The sequence below is a fragment of the Prosopis cineraria genome, unplaced genomic scaffold (genome assembly GCF_029017545.1).
Source record: "Prosopis cineraria cultivar Desert tree isolate PC_DT_omini unplaced genomic scaffold, ASM2901754v1 PC11, whole genome shotgun sequence".
In the NCBI taxonomy this organism is placed as follows: domain Eukaryota; kingdom Viridiplantae; phylum Streptophyta; class Magnoliopsida; order Fabales; family Fabaceae; genus Prosopis; species Prosopis cineraria.
The window spans coordinates 44,266,654-44,277,601 of NW_026555342.1; the positions used below are offsets into that span (position 1 = coordinate 44,266,654).

At 36.3% G+C, this 10,948-nt stretch overlaps 1 pseudogene; it reads right to left on the reverse strand.

Annotated features, from left to right (window-relative positions):
- Positions 1-296: 296 nt before the first annotated feature.
- On the reverse strand, positions 297-10,662 carry LOC129286936 (uncharacterized; annotated as a pseudogene).
- Between the last annotated feature and the right edge of the window lie 286 nt (positions 10,663-10,948).

Consider the following 10,948-nt stretch of genomic DNA (forward strand, 5'->3'; position numbering starts at 1 on the left):
AAACACACTTTAACCTAAAATCAAACATAATGAACCAACAAATTTGGATCAAGCATAAAAACACTTCCAGTTAAACAAGATCAAAAGCACGCAACTTGTCATAGGGGAAGATCAACTCTGATTCAAAACACTGGATATCATTTAGTTAAATTTAAATCAAAAATAATAAAGAAAAAAAAACAGCACTTTTTCTAACATCATCACAACTGATATATAGCAGTTGCAGTAATATAAATATGTACAGTCATACAGGTTGCACAAAAGAATCAGTAAACGGCTTCTGGTTGGGGGCACAATTGACAAAGTCATAACGAGTATTTAACACCTTATCTCCAAACCACTACAAGATACACAACACACACTTTACGTAAATACAAGCCTACTAAGCACTAAGCACTCCACAAGATGAAAACATCAGACCATTAAAAAAAATTTTCCATGGCCAATGGTACGATTCAATGGAAGCAAACCCAATTTAATAAAACCAGAATGGATGAGCACTCAAACATAACTATATTGACACAGCATTCCTAGTCCTAAATCTCAACTATACCATCGAAAGAAATTTATATAGGGCTATACCAATGTCAGCTACCGGAGATGATTATATGCATCACAACCCTACACAAGACCTAAATGTTAAGACTTGTTTCTTGGGGTTAGAAATCTTCAGTTGTACAAGGCCTTCACAAATGCTACTATGACTTTTGAAGAACACATTTCTCATAAAGGGCAAGAATATCTTTCTTGGTGGGATTCTTCAACTGAAGTAATTGATCACCATAGTTGAGCTTTGTCAACTCTTGCTTAAGCTTCAGGACTGTGAATTTCTTGTAATCATCTTCATTTGTTTGCTGACTGTGATTGTTGTCATCGCCCTCAAAGACGGAACCACCATCTTCTGGATGTGTGTACCTGATAGGGCTGGAAGTGCTCTTCGATCTCTTACTTCCCCTCATAATTCTTGGGCTCACATCCATGTCTTGAACAGATTCTACACCAATTTCACCATCTGCCCGCAAGCGCTTACCATGGGAAGTAGTTTTGAGCTTACTGTCTAATGCCGTTTCGTTGAGTCTATACTTGGTCAACTCTTGATGGAGAGAATCAATCTTTGCTTGTGCAGACTGTAGCTGGAGAGAGAGCCCCTCTGCCCTGTTACTTGCTTCCGCATGTGCTGTGCGCTCAGTTTCCAGAAGATTTTGAAGAATCTGAACATTACTCTTCCTCTCTGCATCGTTTGAATCCAAAGTGAATCTATTTGCTTCTCTCTTTGTTCCACCCTTTCTTCTAGCTCTGCGACTCTAGAAAGTGCATCCTTCTCCGACTCCCTTATTCTCTGCAACTCAGCTTCCAAAACTTCCTTCTGCCTTCCTAAATTTTCAATCTTCCTTTCAGCCCTCTCAATTGCGACAGTCTCTCCATAGCCAGCCTCTGCATCTCACTTTCTCTTTCTGAGCCATTCCTGCTTCAGCCCGTGCTTTGTCGGCCACTTCAACAGCCCTTGCAGCTTCTTTTTCAGCATTTCTACACCTTTCTTGGACCTCTGCAAATCTTGCAAACTCAGATTCGTACTTTTGCTCCAGATGAATCCTCTCCTGCTGAAATACCATTGCATCCTTCTCATATCTTTGGCCCTAGAATTTGCGGTTTCCAGCTTCTCAGTCAATTCTTTTAATTCAGACCTCACTGATGATATTTCAGCATCATAACTCCTTATCTTTGACTCAGCAGCCTGCACAAACAGCCAGCCAGAATACGTAATTCAATCTCCAAAGGCACAAAGATGGCCCATCTGAACAAATCATATTAGAAATCTCTATGCAAAGGCTTGAAGCACCAAAACAATGCCTGTTTCATTTAAAGAAAGCACCTATAATTTCGGTTAAAGCCTTGATAAAGTACACTATAAGAATTCAAACTCTTAATACCCAAACAGTCCCCTAGGTAAATTGAACAATGGCCCAACAAAGCAAATTACTGAAGTTTCAGGGTTTCATTTGTTTTTCATTTGTAATAAGTTAGAACATCAGTGAGCTTCAAGCTGAGTAGGATAACTAAGGATTCATATACGCCAGTAAAATTACTTCTAGTGCAACCCAGAGCGAGATATAATGATCTAAGGAAGTCTTATAGTTTAAGAAAGTAATGCAACCATAGTACAAGTAATTTGAGCAGTCTTAATAAAGTTCAGAGGTTATTATGTACATCACCATTGACAACTTGCACATGTTTTCATGCTTTATCTCCCTGTTATCTTTGTTCATATCACCTCAGGAAACATAAAACTTAAAGTTACAGAGAACCCTAGTGCTCTGGCATACTTAAGAATGCTCTGGCATACTCAAGAAACTAAGTGCAAGAAGAAATCGACAGATTTTCTTTGAACAACTTAATCTTAGAATCTCACCTTCAAATCTACCTTCAAAGTTGCCAAACACTGCTCAGCATACTCAATTTTGGCACGCTTCTCCTTTATTCTTCCTCCTGCATAGTCAGTGAAGGCAGAACAAATCATATATTGGAAACAGCATTTGGCATTGCATGCAGAATATGGACAACTGATAAGCAGAAACCAGGGATCCTAACTTTAACGTAGCAATCTCCATATGCCAGCAATACAAGGCAAATAAATGTTTGCAAAAGAAATGTAAAGGAATAAAAGAGGAGAGCTCACTTTTTCAGCCAAAATGCTGGCGAATTCTTCTCTTAGAGCATCTTCCCTCAACTGTGTTTGCTTGTTGTTTGTGCGTTCCTGAACAGTTGCTGCCTTTGCCAAAGCAGCTTTTGCTTCTCTAACAGCAATATCATACTTCCGTTTCCACTCCTCAGCCTCCTCTTGGGCAGACTGTGCTTGTTCCCTTGCTGCTTCCAACCTTGCCTGCGCAGCTTTGCTTTGGGATTTGAGGGCTGCTACTTCAGAACTAGCTTGATCTACCTCAGCTTTCTGCCTTGACATGGCTTGTTCATACTTCCTTTTCCAATCCATGGCTTCTTGCTTGGTAGAGTCCAAGGTTTTTGATAAGCTAGAATATCTCTCTTCTAATGAGCGACGATTTGCCTGCAGATCAGTAATGCGATTCATATATTCATCAGAAAGCTTCTTCTTATCATTGATGGCATCTTCATAGCGATTGATGTATTCGGACTTTTGACTCTCACAGGCTTCCAACCGCTTCTTGAGCAAGGCCATGTTATCTTCAATCATCCTGTATCTTGTCTGAAGAGTACTCATCTCTGATCCAACTTTATCAATCAGTTTCTTGACAAGGTCCAGAATTGGGCCCTCAAAACTGGTGTCAACAACATGTAAATTAGAAAGAGTCGGATGAAATAAAACATGGCATACAAAATAGCTCCACAAACCTTTGTTGTTAAAAAGACAGCAAGTTTTGCCACTTCCCTGGACCTTGCACTGATGTTTCATATTCAGAAAGAAGAAGCATCAAGAACCTGCATCCCACATTCAATATCAAATGCAGCTGTTTGTTCAACAAGGCAGCCTTTTGTTGCAAAAGGGAGGACCATAAAAGATGCATGAATAAGTTCTCTTTCAATCAATATTAAAAAAACCAGACCAGACCAGCCAATTCAACAAGTTGAACCAGGAACCGACCTAGTGATCAGTCCAATAATGGGGAAGGTAAAACCAGGAACCAGTTCAACAAGTCCTGAACCAGTTGAACCGGGTAGAATATCAATGAAATGAGAACCGGTTTGAACCAGTCAGACTTTAAACTTTTTATGTTGAACCAGTTTTAAATCATGTTATAAGCTACTATACTTATGCATAAATATACATTTTGAGCAATGAAAAAGAAACCAGTGGAGGATGTGCAAGAAATATGTATCTAAAGTATAAAATTATAGATCTTAAAATAATTATATAAATATTACAACTAAAAATTATTTTCTTTTATTGTTTAAACTGTAATAGATTTATTAACTTTCTCAAATTATAATAATATTTTTTGCTAAATCGAAGAAAAGGCAACCTCTCACCTTCTTGCCTTCCAATTTTTCTATACTGATAATATTTTTGTAAATTAATATTTTATAAAATATTACCTCTAAAGTCATATTTAACATATAGCATCAAAATATATTAAATTAATTATAATTGATCCAACCATTATCCCTTGAACCACTGGCTTGTCCAGTCCATGAACAGTTTGATTTTTAAAAGAACGTTTTAATCTCAACAATTACCTTCACAACATTATCTATGCTTGCCTCTGAAGCATGACAAGCTGCCCTGAGCCTCTTTTCCATACTCTGTATGGCATTTGAGCATCGAATATCAGCCTCCATGAATGCATTCCTTTTATAATCCTGGTTAAAAGGCAATTGATCAGTTCTACAATATACACCATACCATGAGTTCTAAATTGTGCTGGTTAATAATACAAAGTTAAAAGAGAGTCACTAAAAAGATCCTTACCATAAATGGGCGCTACGTTACTCTTGTTGATAAATACACAGTTAAAACCAAAAAGAATACTGAACATAAACATAACCGAATAGAACATATTGAACCAGTAGTTAAAACGAAAAAATATAAACCTGAAACTACCAAAAACTTGAGGGCCAGAGTGAGTAAACTAAAAGCAGAACATTGTACATAGCTGAAAGAAAAATAGATTCACTATGTAATCAGGAAAATCCCACTTGGAACATGAGACCATATCAGCCCTCTAGAAATTTTAGAAAAATACTGTAATATGTTTGATATTCAAATTGTGCATAAACAGAAACTCAGCCACTAGATGTTTTGAAATAGCAACTATTCAAATATGAGACAGATACAATATGTGCATGCAATAATTAACATTCTGGTTGCAGACTAGAAGAAACCCCTTAGTATAAGGTTTAAAATAACCATTGAGCCAATAATGAGCCACAAACAGCTAATTTTAAATATCCAATACCTCGTATGCTTTTTTAAAGAATTTCTGCAGAAGACCCTCGTACTTCTTCCTTGCAGAACCAATCCCTACAGCACTCTCATTAAAGGCAGCCATTGACTTCTGAACTGCTTCTCATGTGCTTCTCTCAAAGCAACCTGCAGTCATTATAATTAGAAAAGGAAAGGATACAAACAATCCACATTCATGAATATGGATTACTCACTTCCTCAGGTGGCTTTGAACGATCAAAAGAAGACATATAAATTTCAGTAGCAGAATCATATGCCCTATGACACTCAGCTTCTTCAACACTCTGCATAAACCAGCAATTAATGACTAGTAGACAAAAACGACAAAGAATGTCAAATCTAATAAATGTTTCAACACTAAGTAATACTAAGCCATGTTTATATAGGGTCATATACCCTGGATAATGTTAAGTTTCTCATTCCATTGATAGATTGATTATACTTGGTATGAAACAAAAACGATTGTAGTAAATATTTCACCACTAAAAATTCATGTGAACCTCCACCAAGTTTTGTACGTTTGAAAGGATGAGAAATAAATTACTAATGCACAGTACTCAAAATGAAAGCAAAAGCTTAATTGAAATGAGAAGACATGTAAATTAACAATTTTATCTAGAAGTATACTTCTAACCTGCCAAGAGGAAGAAATAGTAGGCACAGCACCCTGATTTATAGCATCCAGATAAGATTGAGTAATGCCAACCAGCACAGGACCTGTCATCATGGTTGCCCCAACTTGTTTTGCCCTTGTTTTTTCAAAAACAAATTTCATCAATGCATCAAGACCAGATCGGAATTCAGGCCTTAATTTGTTCAACTGCATATTGAAGATAAAATTTTAGCATATAATTAGGCACTATATTATAAAACCAAAGGAAAAAAAATAACTTGCAAAAAAACTGGCAGGTTACTAACCGATATTTGATCAAGTCGCTGCAAATCACTTTCATTATTCAATGGTCGCACCAGGGTGAAGCATTCCCTTTCTGGGAATAAAGCGCGAATAGAATCTCGAATCTTGTGATTGATATTAACAGATAATTAGCAATAATAGAAAAAACAAAGCACACTTCCCAACATTCTTTAAGAGTTTTAGAAAACAATCACTATAAACACTTAGCTAATAATATATACCAAGACTCAAATGGTCAAACCTAAATTAAACTCCTTAGTAAAAAAAAATCGTGAATCCCTATAATGAAACACAATTCACAAAACAAAAATACAAATAAAATTCAGACTATTTTCCTCCTCCATGATGCATTAGTTCAGTTAAAAAAAATATCATCTAAATGTCAAAGCGATTATAAGGGGGGAAAGATAAAGAATTTGACACCACATCATGGCACCATAATAAAGGTGACTAGACAGGGCAGGGTCATGTCCATCTGGACCGGATGTGCCTCTACTAAGAGTACCACAACTAGTCCAAAAAAAAAATTTAAAGAAAAAAAAAAAGAAACAGAAACAGAAACAGAATATTTAAAAGAAAAAAGACTACATCAAGGGCCAACAATCTGGCTAAGCAGCGCTAATTTATTAGATGTCAATATCAACCCAAGAAAAAGCAAGCTTCCAGCTGGTGCCCCACAATGGGTCAGAATCCATCATAACTCCCTCCATCCAGAGAGAGATAGAGATTCTAAAGTTACATATCCAGCTCAATATCTTGTTCAACACTTGAACCCAGAAATATTTGTGATATAGCTTCATGCAACCAGAAAACTAGGAAAAAAGCTGAAAAATACCTCATTTTTAGAAGCTATGTCTTTTCCACTCCCTTGGACAGGCCTCAAAGCAAGTTCCAGATAGTCACGAGGAGTTATTTTTCTGTTATCTTCGCTTAAGTCCAAATAGAAATCCTGCAAGCAAGAAAGCACAAAAAGAAATAAAATAGTCAAACTATTCTACAAAACCAATACCATCAAACTTCAAAACTTCATATTTTCAGCTTATCTGACAGCAAACAGTAACAAAAAAGACTTCAAGAATCTCACCCTAAGTAGCCAAACAAAAAATTGGGGAAAACTGCCCAAGTTCAGATGCAGAAGTCCTTCCTCCAGATGCTCTAACACGAATGTGCTTTGTCATTTGAGTGACAAGAGAAAGACGATCCAGGGCAGCTTCATCAATACCACCCATCTGAGCAACAGAAACATTTCAGCATGAAATAGAGAAGTGAACAGAAACGGGAGCAAAATCCTACATCAAGCAATACACCAAGAAACTGAACATCTAGTATCAAAACTGGTTCAAACCTGGTTATAAATGAACATGCTAGACAAAAGCACAGCTAATGAAAATATCTGGGTGCTGTATGTTCCCTGTATAATACCAAAGGGGCAAAAAGTTTGCACAAGTCAAATAAGAATAATTAGAAAGAGATACCACTTTGTAAACAAGAAACCAAATATAACAGTATCACCACAACAGCGAGCATCAAATTTTAGACTGTATCAAATTAAAAAACCAAAATGATACTCCCTCCATTTCTATATATAAGAGGAAAAAAACTGTATCACAGTTTAAAAAAGTCAGTCAACTATAATGATGTTTGAAAATAAAAAAATTGGACTAAAATGATGTGTTAATCAACATAAGCATAAATTAATAATTTCTCGTTAATGTAAATTATGAAGGGTGATTTAGGAAATGTGCAATAAAATGCTTATTGAAATGGGTGATTTTGCTTATAAAAAAATACAAGTAAAAAGTGATAGTTTCTCTAACAATAAAAAACGGAGGGAGTATACAACAGTGCAAAAAAGCACATATCTATCACTTGGAACACTAAAAATCTGACCGTTTGATCATAGGCATCTATTCCTTCACTGTCTAATAGCAGGAGGTTGTACTCTGTTCCATCAAGTGCAGTTCTCTTCAAAGGTGCACTCCATAACCAGAGACCTTTGGTACATGGCCGATGTGTTGATGCTACTTGGAATCCACTACTCTTCCCTAAAAGCTGCAAATATAAATATGCAAGGCATCAAGTTCAAATACAACACATGGCCTCATTTTCTTATGTCAAGACCAGTGCAGTCAAAGACACCCGCCTCACCACCTAAGGTGCTAAGATGAGGCGTCAAAGACCCTTCCTAAGCATGACTTACTAATTAGTAGATAAGAGTGATGAAAACTACAAATGAAATTCAATAGCATCTTATTGCCCATTAGATAAGGCCTACTTACAAATATCAGAGAGGAACTGAGATTGAAACCAAATGAGGAAAAAAAGACTAAACATAAGTCCCACAAAATCTTAAATAATCTATTATAAAACAATAATAACAACAACAAAAACTCATTATTCAACATTAACCAAGTCCAAAACTAATTATTCCCCAATTAACTAAGAGAAATGTCATCACTATCACCAAAATTTTTATCCGTCACCTGGTACACTTTAAGTTGAAGGCAGAATGAATCCAAACTCCAAATTAGCAACTCTAGGAACCACATGGATAAAATATGGCCGATACTAGAGATGGTTAGCCAAAGAAGTGAAACCAATCACTTTCTAGATGGAAAATTTTCCTTCATGGCTACCCAACAGAAGAGGGCTGAAAATGATATTTGGAATTCAGGTCCACCAAATCATTTACAAACCATGCAAACCAACAGAAAAATGGTTGTTTTGAATCATTGATACGCACAATTTGCAATTCCTAGCACAACTTACACAATTAAAGTTATTGTTCTACAAATTCCAGCCATGAAACAATTCGCCCGTGAATCAAAAATGTTTTCCATCAAATCACGATAAACTGGGTGCTATGAATTGCTACCAAGAGATTTCTTTAGCCATGAATGATAGTGATTCATCTAACTTAAATTTATGGGGAATAACCTTCAAAAAAGAATGTAAAGGCAAAATAAAATCCTAAAAATCGTCTACAATGAAATTATAAAAGGAAATTTACAAGCTATTGAAGCAACCAAGTTAACGACAATCAAATTCTTTATTAGATAGTGTATAAGTCGATAAATCAATAATACTTTGCTATGTATACTTTTTTTCTGATTACTTTTCCCTATGAAACAAGTTACCAAGGAAAAGAAACATAAATTGATCTAACAGAACCATTTCATTGTTAAAAGTATCCATATAGTCTTCCAAAGACTGCATGTCTACACCTAAAGCATAGAAAAACTTAAATATGAGATTTAATCTAATAATAAGCCATCAGCATGAACCAAGGAGTTTCAACGAGTGAGTTTTCAGTTTGAGGCTTCCTTCCCAATCAAGCTTGTTCCTCTCCTCTTCTAGATCCAGAATACTTTTTCTCCAGAGAGAAAGCACTCAAATATGAGCATATGACTGCTATGTTTCATATTCACAAACTATACAAGGATGTGTGCATTTGCGTGTGTGTGTGCATTTGCATGCGGGTGCACCCTTCTTTACATCTTACACTACAGAATCCCAAAGAGAGTAATATTGCAGTCCCTTACACCTACGCCATCAAAACAATCAACCATTCTCCTGGAGAAACTACTTGATCAGGTCCATCAGGATTTTAAATTTTAGCCACAAGCAAAAAACACAATTTGGCATTCCCACCACCCTGACATAAAATTTCTTGCGCACAAAAGATGTCTTTAATAAATAAGCTAAGAAATTGTACATGAATTATAAAGGAGAACACCTACACCAGACAAAACTTCAAATCAAAAATTTACCAACACTTAAAACATATGACCTATCTACCTTACTAGCTACAGCATATGCTCTCAACCTATCATATTCACTTCTCTTCAGTTACATTTTAATTCACTGTCCTTTAAAACATATCCAGTCAAGTAGAGTTAGATGGCACAAAAAAAGGTTCCAAGAGTGCCTTTCTCTTTCAAACCATTACATGCTACAGATGAGCCCCAAAATTCTGCATCTAATAGTCAGAGATAAACTATTTATTCACACTTCTCAAGGTAATTGTCGCACATAAATAAGAAAAAATTCCTACTAGCCCCAAATCTCAAATCTAATGTCTAGTGTGGTATTAGTTAGGCAAGAATGGTTTCCGAACCATTCAACAACAACTTAGTCAAGAAAAAGTGATCTCAAGCAGAAACACAACAGCAATCTCCAGATATCCAATATTCAATCCTTCAACTCAATGAAAAAACCCTTCAAAACCCTAATCAAACCGCGCCTGCAAAAATGAACCCTAAACTTCCACTTCCACCAAAAAAATTAAAACCATCGCTAAAATTCCATTTCGTGGGCCGAAAAATTACCTGATTTAAGATAAAGCTTTTGCCTTGGCGAGCCCGTCCGCAAACAGACACCACGCCAATAGGTTCTTTCACAAGCTGAAGAGTTGCGACGGCTTCCGGATCCATCCGAAACTTTCCCTTCTCGTCACAATAGACCAACCGTATCGGCCTCGCCGGGCCAGTCACTGGGGGCACAGATGGCGACGACGAGGACGTCGCCGCCGGGAATGTTGATGAAGCATCGGCGAAATTGTCTTTTCCCTTGTTAAATAATGAGAACATGTCTAGTCGGTTTCGTTTATCGCAGTTTTTTTTCCCCACTTTGTTTATCTGTTCTGCTTCTCCTTTGGATTCGAAGTTACAGAGGAGCCTGCTTGCCTTTCTTTAGGAAGTTTTGGTGTTACTTTATCATCAGACCAACAGTCGCCGTGAGAAGAGAGAGAGACGAATTGGTTCAAATTTGGGGAAGAAAGAACATAGAGGGGTTTGGCGGTCAAAGAGAAGTGATTGTTTCTCTCTAAATACGAGTGGGCGCGTCGAGTGAACTGGGTGTAACAAAGAAGGGTCAAGGGTGTAACAAAACAAAAATTAATAATAAATAATAAATAATAATCAACACATTTTTACCTTCTAACTACTCACTTGAATATTTGGTGTTCTAAATTTTGCAATTTTCTCTTTAAATATTTAAAAATAATGTACTAAACATTCTAACATTAAAAAATTTAACTTTATTATTATTAGTTAACTTGAAAATTCTGAATGATGATGATGATGTATATCCATATA